The sequence below is a fragment of the Homarus americanus genome, unplaced genomic scaffold (genome assembly GCF_018991925.1).
Source record: "Homarus americanus isolate GMGI-L3 unplaced genomic scaffold, GMGI_Hamer_2.0 scaffold20465, whole genome shotgun sequence".
In the NCBI taxonomy this organism is placed as follows: Eukaryota; Metazoa; Arthropoda; class Malacostraca; order Decapoda; family Nephropidae; genus Homarus; species Homarus americanus.
Genome location: NW_024756914.1, coordinates 4,749,616 through 4,775,259, shown reverse-complemented (window position 1 = coordinate 4,775,259; position 25,644 = coordinate 4,749,616). Strand labels below are relative to the sequence as shown.

General features: G+C 41.7%; 1 protein-coding gene across 1 annotated transcript in view; it reads right to left on the bottom strand.

Annotated features, from left to right (window-relative positions):
* LOC121857201 (ATP synthase subunit s, mitochondrial-like) overlaps positions 1–25,644 on the bottom strand; it is a 75,506-nt gene that overhangs the window by 27,798 nt on the left and 22,064 nt on the right. The window contains exon 3 of the mRNA XM_042353148.1: positions 7,653–7,829. The gene's annotated coding sequence lies outside the window, so the exon portion shown is untranslated. The remainder of the gene's footprint in view (positions 1–7,652; positions 7,830–25,644) is intronic.

Sequence of the window (25,644 nt, the reverse complement as noted above, 5' to 3'; positions counted from 1 at the left end):
CTTAGCTGTTCCCCCAAAGTTAAATAGTATCAGGACTTTAAATGTTTATATGAAGTTTGTTTTAGCTTTCACTTAATTCATGAAGGGATTGATTAGTTTGTTAATTATCTCCGAGAAAAATCGTGCTTCTGGCCTCCGTGTGGGTAATTGGGTATAAGTAGGTAATTAGGTGATTGTTGTGTGTGGTGGAGGACGCTACCGATACCTCCATTATATCCACAATACTCAATGAGGTCTTCCTGCAGCACCTGTTGTATGTGTGTCTACCTGGGCCCGTGTTGGTGATACATACTTCTTGTGACACCTGTTGGAGGAGGAGGGAGGGGATGTCTCTCTAATACCATTGGTGGCCATCTTTTTGTTTACATTTGTCTCCTATTGGATCAGTTTTACGTCTCTTCTCGTGATGGATTTTGAGATAAAAAAAGAAAGAACGGTTACACTACTACGTACAGCCACTGATGACGGACAAAGAACGGACGACGTTGTATGACGGCGGTTGATGGATAAACAACGGACAGAAAGACGACGGACGAACAGACGGATGATGAAGAATGAACTTTAAAGACACTAACAAGAAGAAGAGCACTGTGTCAGCGTCAACTAGCGTCACACCTCACCTCGTCTGTGTAGGGTGGGAGAGGTGTACAAGTGTCCATTTATAACAGAATATCACCATCAACATTGTATAACTCCACTTTGTACCTGTACTTAACCTGTATATAGCGTTAGAGAATATAACTGCAATATTAAGGTGAACAATGTAGCCAGACCTTAACTGTGTACTTGTACCTGGTAGAGCCGCAGCAGCAACACCCAGGTAGAGGTGTACAGGGGTCATGTATATCCCACCGTCCACCGCCACATATAGCAAGAATCTATCGCGGGCCAGAATTTAATCCACTGTGGACGTAACCCCAAGAACTTGAATATTTTAGTGTGTCTCTGGTGCGGAGGCCGGGTCACCACGCTCCCGATATATTTTGTGATATACTGCGGCTAGAACAGGTGTAGCGATATGCATGACAGATGATAACACTCGCAAGGTGATGTATTGTGTCTTGGACAGCTGTTGCGTTATTCTTGACGCACTACAACACTTGCCAAGGGAGACACTTTGCCCAGAACAGGTGTAACGTTATGAATGACAGATGATAACACTCACAAGGTGATTCTCTGTGTCTTGGGTCGGTAGGTCGGTAGGTGTCGTGTTACTCTTGACGGATCAGGGAAGGAAACATTCAATTGCAACAAGTGAACTGTTCTGTTTGATTGAGGACGATGGGTTAGGTTAGGTTAGGTTAGGTGTAGTGTTATTCTGAACAGACTAGAACACGGGGAAGTATATAATTTACCCAGAACATGAGTGTGTATTACTGACCTCAACTGTACTTACGTTATCATCTTACACATCTCTTTTACCTCATGTGACCAGTACACCTTGTTGAACCTCTGTACCTTCTGACGGTAACCTTAAATATCTACCGTATACACATCTTTCATACCTCATATACCGAGCAGTTGTCCGGGGTATAGGAGACACACACACACACACACACACACACACACACACACACACACACACACACACACACCCACACACACACACACACACACACCTATATAAACAGACATAGTAAACATTAATCTAAAACATCAATGACACTTCTTCACTATGCCGTTAACATCACTAAACTCGACATAAATCCTTAACAACAACAAGAGATGGAAGAAGCCAACAAGTATGGGAACAAAACACGAAACTTAACATAAATTAAAGCAATGTTTAACACCTATACTGGCCAATACAGGTCAAGATATGAATTTACAACATGTCAATGAATTTTCATATTTGGACGACAGGTTTGGCAAAGGTAAAATAATCAAGTAAATTCAACTTGGTCAAAACAGGATGGAGCGAGTGCCCTTGGGGTGAAACTACCGCATATTAAATAAGAACTTGACCTTCGAAAACTTAAGATAAAAAGTTGTTGATCACAGCGCTGCGACCTGGAGGGGGGGGAGGCGATTAATCCGAGAGATGATACAGGAAGGGAGGCTACAGATAGAAGATGGCGTGATGTATGGTGGCGTCAGGCTACAGAGAGAAGATGGGCGTGATGTATGGTGGGCGCTTGTGGCCACAGAGAGATGATGGGCGGGATGTATGGTGGGCGTCAGGCCACAGAGAGAGAAGATGGGCGTGATGTATGGTGGGCGTCAGGGCTACAGAGAGAAGATGGGCGTGATGTATGGTGGGCGTCAGGCTACAGATAGAAGATGGGCGTGATGTATGGTGGGCGTCAGGCTACAGAGAGAAGATGGGCGTGATGTATGGTGGGCGTCAGGCTACAGAGAGATGATGGGCGTGATGTATGGTGGGCGTCAGGCTACAGAGAGAAGATGGGCGTGATGTATGGTGGGCGTCAGGCTACAGAGAGAAGATGGGCGTGATGTATGGTGGGCGTCAGGCTACAGAGAGAAGATGGGCGTGATGTATGGTGGGCGTCAGGCTACAGAGAGAAGATGGGCGTGATGTATGGTGGGGCGTCGGCCACAGAGAGAGAAGAAGGGCGCATGTATGGTGGGCGTCAGGCCACAGAGAGAAGAAGGGCGTGATGTATGGTGGGCGTCAGGCTACAGAGAGAAGAAGGGCGTGATGTATGGTGGGCGTCAGGGCCACAGAGAGAGAAGATGGGCGTGATGTATGGTGGCGTCAGGCTACAAAGAGAAGATGGGCGTGATGTATGGTGGGCGTCAGGCTACAGAGAGAAGAAGGGCGTGATGTGGGCGGTGGGGCGTCAGGCTAGAGAGAGAAGGGCGTGATGTATGGTGGGCGTCAGGCTACAGAGAGAAGATGGGCGTGATGTATGGTGGGCGTCAGGCTAGAGAGAGAAGGGCGTGATGTATGGTGGGCGTCAGGCTACAGAGAGAAGAAGGGCGTGATGTATGGTGGGCGTCAGGCTAGAGAGAGACACTTGAAGGTTCTCTTATGGGCGAGAGACAGAGAAGAAGGTGAAAGCCAGAGTAAAGGAGATGAGAGAGACAGAGGGAAAGAGAGAAGGGGTGGAGAGGTAAGGTAGATAATTGGGAGTAAGGGAGGAGATAGAAATGAGAGAGAGAGAGAGAGAGAGAGAGAGAGAGAGAGAGAGAGAGAGAGAGAGAGAGAGAGAGAGAGAGAGAGAGAGAGAGAGAGAGAGAGATAATAAGCCACAACAAGTAAGGGGCAGAAAAGAAGGATAATTAACAAAAACGACGATTATTAATATCCAAAGAACAGAGAGAAGGAAGGGAGTGATAGTGACGGAAGGAAGAAGAGAGGAGAGGATATTAAACTGAGACACAAAGGAATCCTGATAATGAAAGGATGACGTCACACAGAAGCTACAGCCAAAGAAAACGGGAAGAAGAATGACCCAGACGAATACACAAAAATAAAATAAAAATACTATGAATGCGAAAAAAGTAAATAGAAAAATAAGGAAGTGAAGAAGCGAATATGATAAACGGAAATAATGAAGAATTAGCCTTGATTATACAGTATTCATCATTAATTACAGTATAAAACCAAGACGATGATGATGATGATGATGAAGGATCACTCTAGGCTCACGGGAAGGATCACTCTAGGCTCACGGGAAGGATCACTCTAGGCTCACGGGAAGGATCACTCTAGGTTCACGGGAAGGATCACTCTAGGTCACAGGAAGGATCACTCTAGGTTCACGGGAAGGATCACCTAGGTTCACGGGAAGGATCATAGGCTCACAGGAAGGATCACCGGCTCACGAAGGATCACTCTAGGCTCACAGGAAGGATCACTTAGGCTCACGGGAAGGATCACTCTAGGCTCACGGGAAGGATCCTCTAGGCTCACAGGAAGGATCACTTAGGCTCAGGGAAGGATCACTCTAGGCTCACGGGAAGGATCACCTAGGTTCACAGGAAGGATCACTCTAGGCTCACAGGAAGGATCACTCTAGGCTCACGGGAAGGATCACTCTAGGCTCACGGGAAGGATCACTCTAGGCTCACAGGAAGGATCACTCTAGGCTCACGGGAAGGATCACTCTAGGCTCACGGGAAGGATCACTCTAGGCTCACGGGAAGGATCACCTAGGCTCACGGGAAGGATCACTAGGCTCACGGAAGGATCACTTAGGCTCCGGAAGGATCACTTAGGCTCACGGAAGGATCACTAGGCTCACGGAAGGATCACTCTAGGCTCACAGGAAGGATCACTCTAGGCTCACAGGAAGGATCACTCTAGGCTCACGGGAAGGATCACTCTAGCTCACAGGAAGGATCACTTAGGCTCACAGGAAGGGATCACTCTAGGCTCACGGGAAGGATCATCAGGTTCACAGGAAGGATCACTCTAGGCTCACAGGAAGGATCACTTAGGCTCACGGAAGGATCACTCTAGGCTCACGGAAGGATCACTCTAGGCTCACGGAAGGATCACTCTAGGCTCACGGGAAGGATCACTCTAGGCTCACAGGAAGAATCACTCTAGGCTCACAGAAGGATCACTCTAGGCTCACGGGAAGGATCACTTAGGTTCACGGGAAAGACTCTAGGCTCACAGGAAGGATCACTCTAGGCTCACAGAGGATCACTCTAGGCTCACAGGAAGGATCACTCTAGGTTCACGGAAGGATCACTCTAGGCTCACAGGAAGGATCCTTAGGCTCCAGAAGGATCACTCTAGGTCACAGGAAGGATCCTTAGGCTCACGGGAAGGATACTCTAGGCTCACAGGAAGGATCACTCTAGGCTCACGGGAAGGATCCTAGGCTCACAGGAAGGATCACTCTAGGCTCACGGGAAGGATCACTTAGGCTCACAGGAAGGATCACTCTAGGCTCACGGGAAGGATCACTCTAGGCTCACAGGAAGGATCACTCTAGGCTCACAGGAAGGATCACTCTAGGCCACAGGAAGGATCACTTAGGCTCACAGGAAGGATCACTTAGGCTCACAGGAAGGATCACTCTAGGCTCACAGGAAGGATCACTCTAGGCTCACAGGAAGGATCACTTAGGCTCACAGGAAGGATCACTCTAGGCTCACAGGAAGGATCACTCTAGGCTCACGGGAAGGATCACTCTAGGCTCACAGGAAGGATCACTCTAGGCTCACAGGAAGGATCACTTAGGCTCACAGGAAGGATCACTCTAGGCTCACAGGAAGGATCACTTAGGCTCACAGGAAGGATCACTTAGGTTCACGGAAGGATCACTTAGGCTCACAGGAAGGATCACTCTAGGCTCACAGGAAGGATCACTCTAGGCTCACAGGAAGGATCACCAGGACAGTCGGAGGGATCAATGGATCACCCCGGCATTTTGTTATGATCCGTGAAGGCTGGAAGACCATTGGCGAGAAATCCATTTAAAGATTATATATATAGGGAGAGAGAGGAGGAAGGGAGAGGAGAGGAGGGGAGAGGGGAGGGGAGGAGAGGAAGAGAGGAGAGGGGAGGGAGGGTAAGGGAGAGGCGGGAGAGAGAAGGGGAGGAGAGGAGAGGAAAGAATGGAAGGGGGGGGGAGGGAGGGTTTATATTGGGCGTTATGGGAAAATGGATGAGGGGGTAGAGTTAGTGCTGGTACGGTAAGGAAAGGTGGAGCAGAAATGGGTGGAAATGTGAAGGAGAGGAGAAAGGGAAAGAGATGGAAGAGGGAGAGGAAGGATTAGGGTGGAAGGGATTTTTCTTGTGGGAAAAGAGAGGAATTATAAGAGGGGAGGAACCTATGGAGGGAGTGAAGGAAGGGGAGATGTAAGAAGGGAGGGAAGGAAGAAGAGATGTAAAAGTGAGATAGAGAGGGAGGGAAGGAAGTAGTCGGAGGGAGGTAAGGAGAGAAAGAAGAAATATAATAGCGAGGAGACAAATAATGACATAACTAATAAAGTAAGCAAAGAAATTATCACGACTACTGTCATCATCATCATCATCATTATCATCATCATTAATATTAATCTATTTATCTATATTTTTCTCGTGTACGGATGTTGTGGCGTGGAAGAGCTGACACACACACACACACACACACACACACACACACACACACACACACACACACACACAGTCATACTCCCTCAGTTAACTCAGGTAGAAAATATATATCAGTCAAATAATTCTTCCTCGTTGGGGGGTTCGAGCTCTGGACAACTGAGTTACTATTTTATTGCATTAGTCACTACACCACCTCACCCATTTTGTTTTGAGGGAAGATGGTGGTGGTGGTGGGTGGCAGGATGGTTGGTGGTGGTGGTGGTGGTGGTGTTGGTGGGTGGCAGGGTGGTTGGTGGTGGTGGTGTTGGTGGGTGGCAGGGTGGTTGGTGGTGGTGTTGGTGGGTGGCAGGTGGTTGGTGGTGGTGGTGTTGGTGGGTGGCAGGTGGTTGGTGGTGGTGGTGTTGGTGGGTGGGTGGGGTGGTTGGTGGTGGTGTTGGTGGGTGGCAGGGTGGTTGGTGGTGGTGGTGTTGGTGGGTGGCAGGGGTGGTTGGTGGTGGTGGTGTTGGTGGGTGGAGGTGGTTGGTGGTGGTGGTGTTGGTGTTGGTGGGTGGCAGGGTGGTTGGTGGTGGTGGTGGTGGTGGCAGGATGGTTGGTGGTGGTGGTGGTGGGGTGGCAGGATGGTTGGGTGGTGGTGGTGGGTGGCAGGATGGTTGGTGGTGGTGGTGTTGGTGGGTAGCAGGATGGTTGGTGGTGGTGGTGGTGTTGGTGGGTGGCAGGGTGGTTGGTGGTGGTGGTGGTGGGTGGCAGGATGGTTGGTGGTGGTGGTGGTGGGTGAGGGATGGTTGGTGGTGGTGGTGGTGGTGGGTAGCAGGATGGTTGGTGGTGGTGGTGGTGGGTGGCAGGATGGTTGGTGGTGGTGGTGGTGGTGGTGGTGGCAGGGTGGTTGGTGGTGGTGGCTTGGGGGTGGCAGGATGGTTGGTGGTGGTGGTGGTGGGTGGCAGGATGGTTGGGTGGTGGTGGTGGTGGGGTGGCAGGATGGTTGGTGGTGGTGGTGGTGGTGGTGGTGGTGGTGGGTGGGGGTGGTTGGTGGTGGTGGTGTTGGGGTGAGATGGTTGGTGGTGGTGGTGGTGGTGGTGGTGGTGGTGGTGGTGGTGGTGGTGGTGGTGGGGGGTGGCAGGATGTGTATAACAGCCTCTGCCGCCCCAATACCATATATTATATTCTACTACTAATGTTTATAGTAATACTAGTAAAATCAATAACAGAAATATATATATATATATATATATATATATATATATATATATATATATATATATATATATATATATATTATATATACATTATTATATGTCAGCAACATGAATAATGAACGAGCTTTAAAATGTTAAGGGGGAGGGAGGGGTAGGTGGAGTTGTTTTAATTTAGCATTTTAATTAATCTAGTAATTAGTTTTTTAAAGGGTACAATATACTTACATTGTACTTACAAATCGCAGTGTAAAAGTTCAAACGAGTTTTGGCTGGTTGAGATTTAAATTTCTTTCATCATAATGAATGAACAAAATTTTTTTTTCATTGTTTTAATGTTTGTTAGAAAAGCAAAACAAAATGGCGTTACAGATACAGATGGAAAAAGTTGTATTTGATTATCTGAAAATATTAAATGATTTACTGTCATGATGATGATGACTCACCTGTATGTAAAACTGTACTGACAAACATACAGTACGAGAGACACTAAATGGACCACAATTTTGTTGACTGGGAAGGTCAACCTCTTTATGAGATACTACCAGGAAGGTCAACCTCTTTAAGACAAACTGTCAGGTACAACGGACACATTCCACTGTTGATTGTGATCATCCAACAAACTGGAATAAGGACATGAATGTTTTTATGTTGGCAATAATAATAATAATAATAATAATAATAATAATGATGACGATGATGAAACCAAATCGAAAAAGAAGCAGCAGAAGAAGATAGATAAGGAGGAAATGGAGTAAAAAACGAAGAAAAAAAGAAAGAAAAAAGGAAAAACTGAACAGAAAAACAAAACCAAAATATGAAACACAAAAACAAAACAAAAACTTCACGAAACACAGGATAACCAAGATGACAAACAGACAAACACAACAACAAACTCATACTAATCCACACACTCGAACAGGATTAATATAACACACACAATACTGTCTATGTTAAAATAAATAACATAAAGAGACATTGAATATGAATACGGATCAAAACTTCTCAATTTAGAAAAAGGTTGGAAGGAAGGAGGGGATAATGGAGAGAGGCGGGAGTGGGGAGAGGGGGGAGAAAGAAAGGAGGGTGGGGTGAGAGGAGAGAGGTATAGAATTGAGAAAGGAGGAGGGTAGGATGAGGGAGGGGAGAGGTATAGGATGAAAATGGAAGAGAGACTTATAATAACTACAACAAAGACACTTGGTGATTTAACTATTATCACCAACAAAAAATACATACAAAGCTGAATTAATATTTGTGTTGTTCAGCTTGTAACAAGAATACCTAAATGTGATCATGTTTCCCAACCAGGTCACCAACGCCTGCTGGACGTGTTACCTGCCTCTGTTGACCTTCCTGGCAACAGTAGAACAGATCAGATAATAAGACCCTGGTGGGCTCCTTCAGAATTTCATCACTCTTCAGATCATTACTGTGGCGGTGCAGCAGTTCACTACCACATAGCCCCAGGCAGCGTGTCGACGACCAGCTTTACTCTATCACCTGTGTCCTGATGACTAAATGTACTCTAAATAAACTCTTAATTTATGTGTCTCTTGGGACGCAGATCTATCCTCATGTTATCCAGTGACTCCTAAAACCGAACCTTTCATATCAGTTTTAGTTTCACAGTAACGCCAACAGGTTTATATATATATATATGAAAACATATTCTAGGAGTAAATATGATAATACTCGGTGTCGATACCACAATGTTGACACACTAGAGTAAACACTCGCCTCACCTCACACACCAGATGATCAGTGCAACAAAAAACAAACAAAAGTGTATCATTTACGACCAACAATTGCACTTGATCATAGTTTCCCACTACCTGAGCAAGACTGACACTAACTGGTGGGAGGCAAGAAGCTGCATCCTGTCTGACACCATCGCCCTGGAAGAAATAACTTTATCTCACAGTTGTACAGTATTTCTTCTCACAGTCGCCATCTTCTAGTGTCACTGTCTAGAACAAATGTGCTGGACTACCTATATCAAGGCAAAGTAAGACCAGAGTAGTGTGTGGAACCAGGAAACTGTACAACGGAGCCGCCAGCGTTGTTTGAACTGATAGCCGGAGCGGCTATGAGGAAGTCAATAAAATGCACCATGATATATTTTACATTTAATACAATGTTCTGCTGTTCTATTAAGAAAAATAAACTCTGAAATTTTTAGTAATGGAAACCAGTAAGAAGTAGTGACCGCAGGCCACATGAATCTCACGGCGCATTAGAATCAATGTGTACACAACACATTGTAACTTAAGTCTTTGGTACAGGAGGCAGTGCACTCGATCGCTTACACATTCCAACTGAAAAGTTAAGTACCCATTCACAGCTGGAAGAACTAGGGGCGTGAACACGAGACCCTGAGGACAGGAAGCTAGCTAGCGTTGTATCAAGCCCTTGGGAGCAGATACAGAGGTGTTAATTACTGTACACACGATAGTGGACCATGGGAGCGAAAACCAGAAAAATCACAATGATAAAAATAGGTCCACTTTTGTTGTTACGAGTATGTGTGGGGACGCCCTCAGAGGTTATCATAGTCACCGCCCCTCCGCCTTTATCACGAATGTACGATTGATCGAGTGTAAACACTTATCTTGGGCTGATGACTGCAGATGTTCCTGACAACTGTTTCAAGGTCCACCTCTACCACATTACTTCTGTACAAGGCGCTGCTGTACAGACTATAGTATTTATCAGTGAGAGGATTATAGACACTGAGCTGACCAGACGTGTCACTTATTACACTCATCACTCTTCTACACTGATGGGAGGAGGGTGGCGTTGTGGTGGAGGTAGAAGTAAATGACGTTACCAAGTCCATTTAACCCCTTGGGAGGACCTGAAGGGACCTGGGGAGGGGGAGACTACTAAGAACGGTTAAAATCATCTCATTTTCTCTTTCCCCCCACACCGTCCTTCCCCTCTCTCTCCTCACACCTCCCTCCCTTCTTCCTTTCCCTTTTTCCCCTCACCCATCCCTCTTTATATCTCCCTTTCCACCTGTTACACTCCTACAGTGTATTTCCCTTAACCCTTCCCTCTCACACAATTCCCTCACCCTTCCTACTCACCCCACCCTCTTACCCCTTCCACTCAACCTATCCTATCACCCCTCCCTCCAAACCCACCCATTCAACCCAATCCTCTCACCCTAATACACTGAAACCCACCCTCTCCCCTCTCCCACTCACACCCCACTCCCCTTGTACCTTGGCCAACCAAGATGTTGCCAGGGAGAAGCTTGTTAGAGTAGGGAATCCCCTTACCGGGTCTTATACCGCCTTATCCCCCTTCCCTCTCTTCCCTCCCTCCCCACCCCTCTCTCCTGCCATCCACTGTCTTCCCCTCCCCTCTCCTTCCCAGTCCTCCTCCTTCCTCCACTATCTCCCTCCTTCTCAGCCCTATCGTCCCCCACCCCTCCTCCACCCACCTCCCCTCTTTGTGTTACCAATCATGGTACATCGTATCTGCGACGGATGAGAGGGAAGGAGAGGAATGAGAGAGGGAGATAAAGAGAGAAGATAGGAACAGTGGCAGAAGGAAGAGGAGAACAGGGAAAGGAATGGGAATGAGAAATACATGGAGAAAAAAAAGAGAATGAAGAGGGGAAGAAAGAGGGAGGGGGAAGAGAAATGAAAAAAGAAAAGGTAGAGGGAATGGAAGACGTAGATAAAGGCCAGAGAGAGAGAGAGGGGGGGGGATAGAAAGACGAGAAAGAGTGGAAGAGGAAGAGAAATGAGAACTACAAGGAAGGAAGAAGAGGGAGGATGGGAAGGAAGAGAATAATATCAAAAAGAAGAAACACAATATGCAGTATTAAATGAGAATAAAAACAGAGAAAGGGAACACAGAGATAGAAAGCACAATGGAGGTAGAAAGATGATAGGAGGATGAATTGGATAGATGAAATTGAGGGAGTTGGATTGATTTGATTAAATCTTAGCATCAAATCAAAATAAACAACATCGTCAAAATAACAACATAGCATCTGTATAATCAGCTCATCAACATAACAAAACAAGTCAAAAATAAACTCTTATATATGGCATCGTCGGCTCGCTCTTAGCATAATAGTCATCATCTTAGCATATGGCATCAACTATCATCTGCAGAATGCATAAAACAACTAGACAGTGGCAAGTCAACAGATAGACTTGGCTAGGGACGGTAGCAGCAGGCAGTAGCAGGTCAAACAGACGATGGCAAGCTGATGGCAAAACAGACGGTGGCAGGTCAACAGACCAGGGCATGGCTGGACGGTAGCAGGTCAAGCTGGAGCAGTGGCAGAAACAACTGAATGATGCGTCATAGACGATATGGCGCTGGGCTGTGGCAAAACAGCTCAGACGTTAGCAAGTGAAAACAGACGATACTTGATGATGGCCAAAACAGATGGAGACTGCTGGAGCAGTGACCAGTCAGCTGGAATGATATGCTCTTCAGACGTGGCAAGCTGAAACAACCACCAGTAACAACCACTATTACTAAACAAGTACAAAATATCTACAACTCAGCCTCCCATTCACAAACTCTCACCGTGTTCTTAGTAAACAAAGCTGATTCACCCTCCCTCGTCACCACAACCCCGAATGAAAACTAAATTAAGCAAAGATAATCCACTAATTAATTCATAAAAAAAGTAATACGCCATAACATTTAATCTGTAATTCGTAATTAACATTTACACTCATATAATTCTCGCTGTGATTAGTCTAGATAATTACCTTTAATTCTCAATATAAATACGTAATACAGTAATATCTTATTCGGATTTTATTTTTTTATTCATGAAATAATTATAGCATTACAGTTATGTTCTCGTGACATCTACATTTTTTATATAATTCCGTTTAATCGTTTAAGAGTATAAGATAAATAACCAATAATGAGTTTTAATGATATATATTTTTAATGGTGTTGTTTCTTTCCTGCACTTCCGGGAGACGATAAGACTTGGCCACAGTAGATGTGTGTGTGTGTGTGTGTGTGTGTGTGTGTGTGTGTGTGTGTGTGTGTGTGTGTGTGTGTGTATGTGTGTGTGTGTGTGTGTGTGTGTTTTCCCTTCGTTAGTAGGGGGCTATTGCATATATTTAGAGACACTTCGTTGGTTTCGTTGTGAAAACTTAGATTTCGTTAATGAGGGGAGAGGTGGGGTGAGAGGGAGGAGAGTGGGGGTGAGACAGAGGAATGGGTTGAGAGAGGAGGGAGTGAGGTGGAGGGAGGGGGTGAGGTGGGGAGGGAGAGTGGGGTGGAGGAGGGGTGGGGAGGGAGGGTGAGGTGAGGAGGAAAGAGCGTGAGGTAAGAGGAAGGAGGTGGGGTCATGAACATCTGTGCCTCCTCCACCTCACCTCAACCCACCTCCTCCACCCATCAACCCACCTCCCACCCATCAACCCACCTCCTCACACATCAACCCACCTCCTCCACACCTCAACCCACCTCTCTCCACACACCAACCCACTCCACCCATCAACCCACCTCCTCCACCCATCAACCCACCTCTTCCACACCTCAACCCACCTCCTCCACACCTCAACCCACCTCCTCCACACATCAACCCACCTCCTCCACACACCAACCCACCTCCTCCACCCATCAACCCACCTCCTCCACCCATCAACCCACCTCCTCCACCCATCAACCCACTTCCTCCATATCCCACCCACATGTTCCAAACCTTCTATGTATATTATAAAAAAAATCATTGTAAGAAAAAAGTAGAAAAATTATGTAGGCCCCTATAAACTAATTATTTTGTGTAAATGAATTAATGGGTGAAATTTGTTTTAAAAGGTAAATAAAAATATTAGATCCCAGTTGTGTAAGAGAGACGAAATATTGTGAATCATGTCGTTGTTGTCGTTATTGTTATTGTCGTTGTTGTAGTTGTTGTTGTTGTTGTGACATAATAACAGAAACATTCATCAATGTTAAGCTTTATGTCAACCATTTTATGCCTGACAGTGTAGTGTATACAGTGTAGTGTGTACAGTGTAGTGTGTACAGTGTGGTCAAAACTAACTCTTAATTTGTTCCGTATTGTGTAGTAGACATTATGGTCAATATTATTATAAAAAGTTATATTTATTATGTATATTATGTTAAGTTACTCGGAGATAACTATACGGAGTAGCGTTAATTTCTAATTCTTTCTTTATGTCAGTCATTCTTTCATTCAGTTTCATTCATGTTTCAATTCAATTCAAAAATTCATTCATTGTTTATTTATTTAATTCTTTCTTTATTTCATTCATTCATTCATTCTTTCTTTATTTCATCCATTCATTCTTTCTTTATATCAGCCATTCTTTCTCTATTTCATTCATTCTTTCTTTATTTGGTTCATTCATTCATTCTTTCTTTATTCCAGTCATTCATTGATTCATTCTTTCTTTCATTGATTTATTGATTTATTCATTCTTTCATTCATTCATTCATTCAAACTAGAGTTGACAATGGAGATAATTATACAAGAAACTATCCACAAATGATGTTATTACTACCTTACCTAACCTTAATTACTCAATGCTGTGATAATAAACCTCAATTAAATAACAAATCTAATCACTTAACTAATTTCTAATAAGTTTTAACAATACAGACAATTATTCCCATGTGGTCATTTTTTTATTTTTATTTATTTGTTTGTTTTTTAAATCAAGAACCATATAACAGGGTCATATTATTTATTATTTTCATTTTGTTCTTGTGTGTGTTTGTTACTGAGGAAATAAATCGGAAATAAGTAAGATAAATGTACAGTACAAATAAAAATAAATAAATAAATAAATAAAAAATAAATAAAATAATAAGCATGATTAATAACAGAAAAAATAAACAGATATTATATAACAGAGATATATATTTTTTATCAACAATTATTACAGTAAATAGAGTTAAAAATAGTGGGAGTACAGTATTTTACAGTAATGGGGAAATACAGCAGCAGCAGTAACAATACAGCAACACCCAACCCAACGCAACAGTTTCATCATATTTATATTTCTGAAATATTATAAAAGGTATTAAAAGGCAGGATTATCAGAGACACTGCGGGGAATATCTGAACCAATAAAAGTTTTTGTCATAACGCAACTCATGATTGAATATTTTAAGAGGATATGTGACGGTGATACTACAGTAATATGGTACAGGTATAAACGATATCATGGTAAAAAAATAATAATAAAATATAAATACTTTGGAAATATTATATATATATATATATATATATATATATATATATATATATATATATATATATATATATATATATATATATATATATATATATATATATATATATATATATATATATTCCAAGTATTTGTTTTGTTTTTTACTCTACTCCTGTGTAATCTGTGAACACCAAGACCACCGTCAGCTTACAAATAGACAGACACGTACATATACATACATACATACATACCTTCACACGTGTCCTATAATTAAATTCACTGTGTCAGGTGTTTATCCATTAGACACGCCATCGTCTCCACTCTCCTAACCTAACCACACCTACCTGTTGTCCCTCACACTGAAACACCTTCCTTACTGCTCTCCATCTCTCACGTAGATAATCTCCTCTCCTCCTCCCCTCCTGGTACACCTTCCTCAACCTATCGTCTATTATATATAAACAAATTGTCAGGTATCATTGGAAACTCAGCTTATTTCACCTGCTGATTAAACACCCTAATGCTAAACTAACCAAACCACCTTAACCTAAGCTAATCTAATAATCTAATCCACCCAATTAAGCTTAAGGTATTCAATCATCAGGTTAAATAAGCTGGGGTTCCTAATTTTAATGAGATCCCTGAAAACATTGTATATGTTATCCTCTGCTAATATTCGTCTTTCATCTGAACATCCAATGCTATTTTCTAAACCAAATTTATTCCCCCCAACGCTGTTATTTCTTTATCTATAAGTTCTTTTCCTGTTCATGTTGATATTACAGGATGTTTCTCGTTTCTTACACATTTGATATTGTTCGTGTTTACTTCGTTCACATATGTATCTTATCCGGGGTTTTGTTTTCAGATAAGACAGAAGGTGGACAGGCGAGCACCACGGCAGCCTCCTCCCCTGTCTTCGTACCCTGGGTTAGTGCGCGTCTCTCACTCTCTCACCTCACGTCTCTCACTCTCTCACCTCACGTCCCTCACTACCTCTTACCTCACGTCCCTCACGACCTCTCACCTCACGTCCCTCTCTACCTCTCACCTCACGTCCCTCTCTACCTCTCACCTCACGTCCCTCACTACCTCTCACCTCACGTCCCTCTCTACCTCTCACCTCACGTCCCTCTCTACCTCTCACCTCACGTCCCTCACTACCTCTCACCTCACGTCCCTCTCTACCTCTCACCTCACGTCCCTCACTACCTCTCACCTCACGTCCCTCACTACCTCTCACCTCACTACCTCTCACCTCACGTCCCTCTCACCTCACGTCCCTCTCACCTCACGTCTCTCACTTGCCTCATCCATACAAAGAACAAGCATCCACACTCACATTACACAACCCTCACACACTAATATCACCATTTACTCTCACACAATAGCTAACTCTAAGCTCAAAATTCTTAACATCATTTAACAACGTTCTATGCATCCCAAGACGAAGAACAAACACTGTTTTTTCTGTGTTCTTTATAATTTTCTTTATTTTCTGTGTCAATATACTGTTTGTGTTTACGAGAAAAGGTGATTAGTTCATTAGTCTTGTTAATCTTTACTGACAACACACAACAGTCTCTTTCCAATCGTCATTTAATTTCTATATAACGTGACAACACTGTGTAGTACATGTCCACAAATTTCTATGTCTCACTTTCTTTTTATTGCCATTCTTCCCTTCAACACATTACTCAACTCGCTATCCACACATCTCAATCTTACTATATTTTTTTCTTTTTTCTAATTTTTCTTAGTAACATTCATTCTTTCTATCGTAAAATCCTTCTCATTCTTTGATATATCCTCATTCATCAATATCATCCTGAAAAAATAACATTCATTCACAAAACATTTAGAAATAATCACATTCATCATTCACAAAACATTCTTCACTACTTTCATTGTTTTTCTACTTATTCTCTTTTATTCCAAATTCTCTATACACACGTGTTTCTGGACCTCACACACTCCTCCTATTCCACCTTTCATTCCTCACTATTCTCTGTTCCTTTAACGTCTCTTTTTATTTTCTCTCACTAGTCTCTCCACGTCTACCTGTTATTTCTTCCCTTATCACACTTTTATCACATTCTTACTTGTCACCGTGGCCACATAGGTAATCTGACAGAATGCACGTGAATGGGGGCAGTATACCTTACGATGATTGGTCCTAGCGATTGTGATTCCCCGTTGCGTCCCATAACTAAATCATCCCAACCAATCATAATCCAAATCTAAATATTAACCCAATCCCAAGAGCTGATATTGTATCTGAACCACCAACTGATGTATTCTGGGGGGCGCCACCACAACAACTGTAGAAGCAGGGAAGCGATTATGTCTACACTCATCATTGTTATTCTGCTTCTGTTCAAATTTCAGATTGACACATACTGTACGTCCCTCTCCTCCATCTTAATTTTTTCTATACACACACACACACACACACACACACACACACACCATCCTTGGCCACCCAGGATGCCTCCACAAACAAACACTCTTGATCAACCCTCATACCACACTGCCTTTCTGTCTGTTTTTTTTTAAATAAGATGTAAATAATAGATTAATCTAGTTTGTTATTTTACTACTCGTAACGTGTAAGTGTTGGGGGACATGACCAAACAACACGTGACCCTGCAGAGGAACATCTTCTGATCCTCGCATCTATTTACTCTAAGATAATCTTGTATTGAATCTACCCAGGTGTAAATGGGTGGCAGCTGACCCGAGTGATTAATCTAGACGACCGGGAGCATTCTGGTGACCATGTCTTTAAGGTTATATGGATTTAGTTCACTGAGGGATGTTTTAGGACACTGGAGACGGGAATAAAGCGCCTCTCTCACGTGCCTCAGCTGCCACAGTAGCCCGCCCACCCGACCATAAACGGGGGTAAAAGATGTGGTCAGTCCCAGCACACTTGAGCCAGGACGTATTTTGTAAGGGTTGCCCGCCGCCCCCACCCTGGCATATTTAATAATCTATTGCGACACACAGACACACACACACGATCTATTGTTTTGGGGGGCAGGATTTTCGAAACAATATTTGGAATCACATTCCAAACATTAAACAATATAACTTTGATATTATTTTAATTGCAAAAATATAATCTTCGTGAATTATAGGAAATAAGGTGGGGTTTCCGTGAACTGTGGTGACGTCACAGCTATTAGATAATCTATAAGACGTCTGAATACATTGGTGAAGCTTATTACTAACAGCATTATCAGTGATAATTATAGTAATCTCACACACACACACACACACACACACACACACACCACGTCTTCTTAATTTTTTTAAGGAAACGAATCTACTTTCCCTTCTTTTGTTAATCATCTTCACTGGAATGAACGATGATGTAACCTCCAGTGTCAGGTTGTTGTGGGTGTCATGTCCTCGGTAGTGTCACGTTGGTTTACCTTTAAGCATCAATGACTCAAACGTAAAGTTGTTATTTCTATATAAATTGAATCGCACAAAATGTAGCTGCCAATATTTATCTATGATTTTAATAAACAAAATATTAAATTAATACTTCCAAGTACTCCGGGCAGAGCAGTATATAGTTCAATCCTTTTATGTACATCAGATTAAGTAAATAACACGTTTGAACATTACAAGTTAATTGGGTCGCATAATATATATTTCACCACCTGATATGAAAACAAAAACAAAAAGGCATCTTCATCAGTTTAAATTGGGTTACTTTACACTGTAGTATATTTAGTTGTAATAAACAAAAGAAATCCGTAACGCCATATAAAGACGCAGTGACCCCCACATCTAACATCTCCTGCCTTCATTTTTTTCCCTCTAACTGTAAACAAAACAACACTCCCATTACAGCCAAGCTTAAGTGGTCCAGTTAGAAACGTCCTGACATCTCCCGTTACCCTAAGAACTCTAAGGATTACTGACCACGCCTTTAAGAACCGCGTTATCGGTAATTGTAATAAGATACCCTGTAGTATTGATTGTCATTTGTCTTACGAATTACATCTGGCAGCAGAAATGTGAGAAGCTATCTAATTGGTTCACTTATGATGACGATGCAGAGACGGTGGCCAATAGAGAGCCTCGACGTTGTATTGGGAGTGTATAACGGCTACAGGTGGGTCCCTCGCCCTCTGGTGCTGAGGATAATGATGAGTTACGAACTTTAATGTACATTGACAATAGTTAGAGGTCAACCCTTAATGCACACTGGCGAGTTAGAGGTCAACCCTTAATGCACACTGGCGATATTTAGAGGTTAACCCTTAATGTATACTAGCGATAGTTAGAGATCAGTCCTTAATATACACTAGCTATCGTTAGAGGTCAGCTCTTAATGTAAACTAGCTATCGTTAGAGGTCAGCCCTTAATGTACACTAGCGATAGTTAAAAGGTCAACCCTTAACATACACTGGCATAGTTAGAGGGCAGCCGTTAACATACAATGGCGATAGTTAGAGGTCAAGCATTAAAATATACAAATTCTGAAGGTCAAACCCACAATCAATGAGGTATGTCTCTTAAAGTATACACAAACAACAACACTCACACACCCGTGACATACAAACAACAACACTCACATACACAAACAACAACAATCACACACCCTCGACATACACACAAACAGCAATCATACACCTTCGACAAACACACAAACAACAACACTCACACACCCTTGACATACAAACAACAACACTCACATACACAAACAACAACAATCATACACCCTCGACATACACTCAAACAGACCCTCGACAAACACACAAACAACAACAATCACATACACACAAACAACAGACCCTCGACATATACACAAACGAATATTGTTTTTAGAATACAGCCAACAACTTTACACAAACAAATATCCCGGACATCATATCAATTAAATAACTTCAGCATCTTGATATTTATATTTCCTCCCGGACCCAGATGAAGAGAGATGCCAGATGTAGGTTTTTGCCGTGGCCGAGGTTGGAGTGCCAATAATATCAGGGTTTGGGGGGAGGTTCAATTAACGACGGTCAGCGAATCAGCGGATGATGAGGCCAGAGAGCTATTGATCAATAATCTCACAGAGGAGAGAGAAAACTGATAACACAACGAGAACGGGAGTAATGGTATAGAAAATGGGAGTGATGATAGAAAATGGGAATGAAAGAAAATCGGAAACCTTGAAAAATCGTGACCTTTGACCTCTGAAACCGTGAAAAATCGTGACGTTTGACCTCTGAAACATTGAAAACCCGTAACCTTTGACCTCTGGAAGTTTAAAAAATGACCTTTGTCCTCTGAAACCTTGAAAATTGTGACCTTTGACCTCTGAAACCTTAAAAATCGTGACCTTTTACCTCGGAAACATTGAAAACCCGTGACCTTTGACCTCTGAAACTTAAAAAAATCGTGACCTTTGACCTCGAAAACCTTGAAAAATCAGCAAAATGAATTCAATCCCAAATACGTCTGTACCAATCTGTGATAACTATCCTGTCGTAACTTTGTAGAGTCAACTACTTTGGCCAGCAGATGAAGAATTAACTGCTGGAAACCCGTAATTAAGGTTGTTGTTTTTTGTTTAGTATGAATTTTGTTATTGCTTAAATAAGAAAAACTTTTTCCTACCTTTATTTTATACTAAGAACCTTATTTTGATGGCCTAAACGTGTTAAAAATGAAATACTGGTTATATCTTTCTCTACACTACCTCACTCAACATCAGTACCTCACCCAACCTCCACTCCACTCCACACTACCTCCAGCCTCTATTATATACTACCTCACCCAGCCTTTAGCCTCCACTCCACAGTACCTCACCCAACCTCCACTCCACTCCACACTACCTCCAGCCTCTATTATACACTACCTCACCCAGCCTTTAGCCTCCACTCCACAGTACCTCACCCAACCTCCACTCCACTCCACACTACCTCCAGCCTCTATTATACACTACCTCACCCAGCCTTTAGCCTCCACTCCACAGTACCTCACCCAGCCTCCAGTCCACACTACCTCACCCTCACCCACCTCCCCACATAAGGCAGATACCAACCTTGTAATGTTTTAATGCTTCTGAAACTCTACCCTAAGTTTATCATATTTTGCTACCAAGAACATATTAACTTTCTCTTATTTTCTCTAAGACTATTATAAGGTCTTCTCCCTACATTGATAATAGGCAACAGCTCACAGTCACTCTTGGATTCACCACTTCTCTCCAAGGCTCTGATAGAATGTTAGCACTCACCTGGTGTTGCTGAGGACGCGGGCTTAACCAACCATTAGCTGCTGTAGGTGTTGTGAGAGTCTCGCCCCATAATACTTTAACACTGTGTCAATGAGTGTCTAAAATATATGCCATATGGTATTGGTATATTATTATATTAATTGTTTCTTTGGTTGATGCCCACCGAGAAGGTACAGTACTGTCATGGTGGCGGAGTAGTGACCACCAAGTGTAACAATATCAACTCTACCTTCTTATGGGTTGGGTGTTAAACCTTGTACAGTATGTTTCCAAAGGCACACATAATGACAAACCAATTATACAAGACATATGGTTACAATCATCTGGAGGTGTACATTTGGGAACACTTTAACATGATGTACTTAATCTAACCTTAACACATATAACCTCTGTGACACAACACAACCTGGGTTAACATGAGGCAGCGTACACCGCCCTGTTGTAAATAAAAGAACAGCCAAGTGCTGACCTCTTTCATAACAAGCCTGACCTCACTTTACAGGGAAAGTCTCCAATTAACAGGATTAAATAACAGTTCATCGATTCAGAAATCTGTATTGATATAGATGCAGTACCAGCAGCGCTGCCGTCACCGTGAAGGCCGGGACTTACCAAGTCTCCCGCAGGAGAAGGGGGGGCAGACTGCATTTCATCTACTTGCCATTATAAACACGTAACAATTAGTTCTTAATAAAAGTTAATTCGCTTACGATAAAATTTTTTGTTTCACTTAAGACGTCGTTTACCACCGGAATAAAACCAAATTATACCTGAAGTAGGTTAGGATAGGTTTTGTATGAAAATATTCTTTCATATTTATTTTTTATAATCTTCAATAATCTACATGATCGTTTATGACCAGTCAGAAGTTTCCACAAAAGAGAAAAATGTATACGTTATCGCTAATCGGCAATTATCCCTATTTACTATAATAAATTCCAGTATACAGTATTAGGTTAGATTAGAACTGGACGATTATATCTGATTGTTCACAATAATTTCTCTCTTAACTGGGGACGTGAAAAAAATATATTATTCGCTGACTAAGACAATGACACAAGGCTCTTAACAATCATGAGGACGAAATTGCACTAAGACTCTACCATAAGCACCTCTTACCAACGCACGCAGCTATGAGAACCCGCCTCTAAGTTAGGTGGCCACGCTCAAAAAACAATTGCCACTGTGAGAGCAAATATGTTATCGACCAATCAGCGCCACGCTTACATACGACCCTCATCGACGGGAAACCAATACTATATCGTGTTACAGTGATAAACTGATCCGGGTTATTCCATACTAGTAACATATACTAGACATATACAAACATACACAATATACGTCCGGGTTATTCCATACTAGTAACATATACTACTGGTGTTACCGGTAAACTAACATCTACAACACTTGTAGTACTGGTGTTACCAATATACGTCTGGCAGTGTGATCTATATTACTGTCTGTAGTACTGGTGTTACCGGTAAACTAACATCTACAACACTTGTAGTACTGGTGTTACCGGTAAACTAACATCTACAACACTTGTAGTACTGGTGTTACCGGTAAACTAACATCTACAACACTTGTAGTACTGGTGTTACCGGTAAACTAACATCTACAACACTTGTAATACCTTATAGTACGTGTATACAGAAATTAGCTGTTTACACTAACCCTCTGAAATATACACAAGTGAGCTATAACAGTATATATATATATATATATATATATATATATATATATATATATATATATATATATATATATATATATATATATATATATATATACAGTAGTGAGTTATTTCAACAAATCTATTAATATACAGGATAGAGGTGCCAAAACTAATTCTCTGAAATATACAATACTACAACTTTTCTCGTGTGAAGAAAAAAAAAATATTAGTGATGACGTGTGATGATGATAATGATGACGAAATGCTGAAGATAACAATAATAGTAATAATATAATAATAATAATAATAATAATAATAATAATAATAATAAAACAATAACAATACAATAATGATAATAATTATAATAACAATAAAATAATGATAATAATAATAATAATAATGAAAATTGAATAACAAGACCGAAACCAAAAATAACTATCACTAAACACCTGTACTAATTTAACCTTCACACAGGTACTAAGACAGTTCACACACAGCTTATACCCCAAATAATATAAATTCGAGAAATTGATTACCGCGACTGCAACAATTCATTTATCCATTATCTCAAGCTCACTGTTGGATGTAAAAAGCAAAAAAATTTATTCCCTTTGAATTTCTAAACCACAATTTTCTCTTGGTAGTTTTTTGACGAGTTATAACTGGCTAGTCCATGTCCCCTGAATATCGACAGAAGGTTTCTAGATAATTCATTTTCTCGATATAATTTCTCGACCTACATCGCCTGTATCATTTGTTACACAGTCCAGAGTCAAGAGAAATATACCCTGTAGCTATAGTAGTTTCACCAGAGAAAAATACATTATAGGATTCTTAGAAAATTATTAAAATGGTGATATTGGTGAAAACGATGCAGATATTACAATTGGGATTTTTTGGTTAAGTGGGGCAATTTCACCTCTTTTTTTTTTAATCTTTGAGGAAGTTTAAGATATTATTTTACATTTGGTCCATCGTCAGTGAAACCAGAATGTATCAAGAACGGATGCGCTTGTGTTCAGGTGATGTCTGACTCTGGGTTTGACGTCTACTGTACACCTTCCTCCTCCCCCCACCCCTCCCCGTCTCCAGGTACCACGCGATATTGTATTATTAAACGTCTTTACGTCTAGGACAGGTGTTAAGAAGTGTGGCATAAACACCATTCTTCACCTGGGCTTATGATAAGTTCAGTGTTTTCCTCCTTAATGGAAAATCCCAAGTTACCTGAAGTTTCGTACGATAATTTTTCCCGTCACTTAGAGATGTACGATTAAACTTGAATAAATAGAATAAATACAAGATGATTATATTCACAGGTATGATGTGTTGGTGAGGGTTAAAAGAGCATTGATATTGTACTAAGATGCTACAATAACTTGGCGCATTCGTTTGTATAGAGTTAGTGGGAACAACAACACGTCACAGATTAATGTAGCAACATCAGCTTCTACAACATCATAACCTCTTCTTTCAACATCATAAACTCTTACAGTAATCAATATCTAATTCTTACATCTCCACCTATTACAACATCAATCACCAGCTGCTACAACATCACCGAGTGTAGCTAACGTAACAAACTACATTTTACGTGGAGTAGGGCAATACATTCCCTACACACACACACACACACACACACACACACAACCTGTAAAAAGAGTTAGCCTCACTTCCATGGATGGCTCGACCTTTCATGTCAGAAGGCGGGAGAACTTCAGGCGAGCCACACACAAACGCCAGCAACCTAACCCCCACCACCACACACACCGGGCATTCATCAAACCACGAAACCAATCCAATCGCACTGTCAACACTACTGGAAAAAATGTCATGCTTCAAAACAGTCTCTTCACAAACACAGACACAGGCGTACACAGACACACACACACACACACACGTTCACAGTCAATCTTACAAGTTTTATGTTAAATGATTTATCGTGAGTTTTCAGACACTGATTCTGTTTGGCAGTGTCAATGTGTAGTTAATTTATCATAACCGAGATGTATCGGGAAAAAATAGATTATGATTATATGATAATGACTGAAAATAATATTGGTAATAATAATAATAATGATAATAACACTAATACATTAATAACAATAAAAGTAATAATTATAAATACTCGTATAATCAACATTCACATCACTGTCTTTTAAATCTACCTTAATTTAAATTGTTGTGTTTAAAAAGAAAATTTTATTTGTTCCTGTACGAATTCAAAATCTTGAAAGGGACGGAAAACGTAAACCCGGATCAATTTTTAGTGACATCAACCACCACCAACACGACAGGACACAACAAGTTCATATACAGTACATGTTTTACTTGATTCATCTCATCTTGGTAGGTAATGATTGACTAGTGCCCGCTTGTACAGTACTTGTCTGCTTGCTTCAAATTCATCAAGAAGTTCTTTCCTGATGACAGTTTTTAGGGTTCTGTTTGATAAAGTATATTCAACAGTGCCTTTGTTAGACACAAGTTTAGCTGAGGCCTATGTAAGAGGGGATCCACAGCAGATTGATGCTGGCTCCATAGTCAGCAAGACACGCATATTTGTGTTTGGCTTCAGAGATAATTGTGTGACAGTCTCAATTGAACGTCTAAAGAGCAGGTTTTGAGAACAGGAAGTCAGTGTGTAGTGCCTTAAACACGTTCGTTCCTTCTTTTGTGAGCTACAGTTAGGCGATGTTATAGTAGGGCACTTCCAGTCCTCCCCCAGGTAGTGTTACACCATGCGTTCACAACACTACACACTTTCAAACAACAATAACAACAACAGCAACAACAACAACAAAACTAAAACAATAAAATAATCTATCAGGTGATGGCACTAATCTGTCTTATCAGTTATACTGTGAGAGACTAATATCACCCACGCAAGAGTTAAGTGTTCGATCCCCTTCCCTCCCACACACTTACGCACCCCACCCCCCCTCAGGTCATCCGTCCAACTTAAAAGTTACTTAAAGTAGTGGCAGAAACTCTTACACTTAAAACTTTCCAACACTTTAAGACCTAGCGAGGGAGAGAGAAAAAAGGCCCTGACAGCTAGGAGACCTTATGATGTTATACTATGGTAGTGTGTGTGTGTGTGTGTGTGTGTGTGTGTGTGTGTGTGTGTGTGTGTGTGTGTAAAGTTAACCTCTTCACTACGATGACTTAATCATCTAAATCATTTTGTTTTTAGTTCAGTGTGGAAGATATCTGAACCTCTTGAGTATGATGAACTAAAACCCTTGAGTATGATGAACTAAAACCCTTGAGTATGATGAACTAAAACCCTTGAGTATGATGAACTTAAACC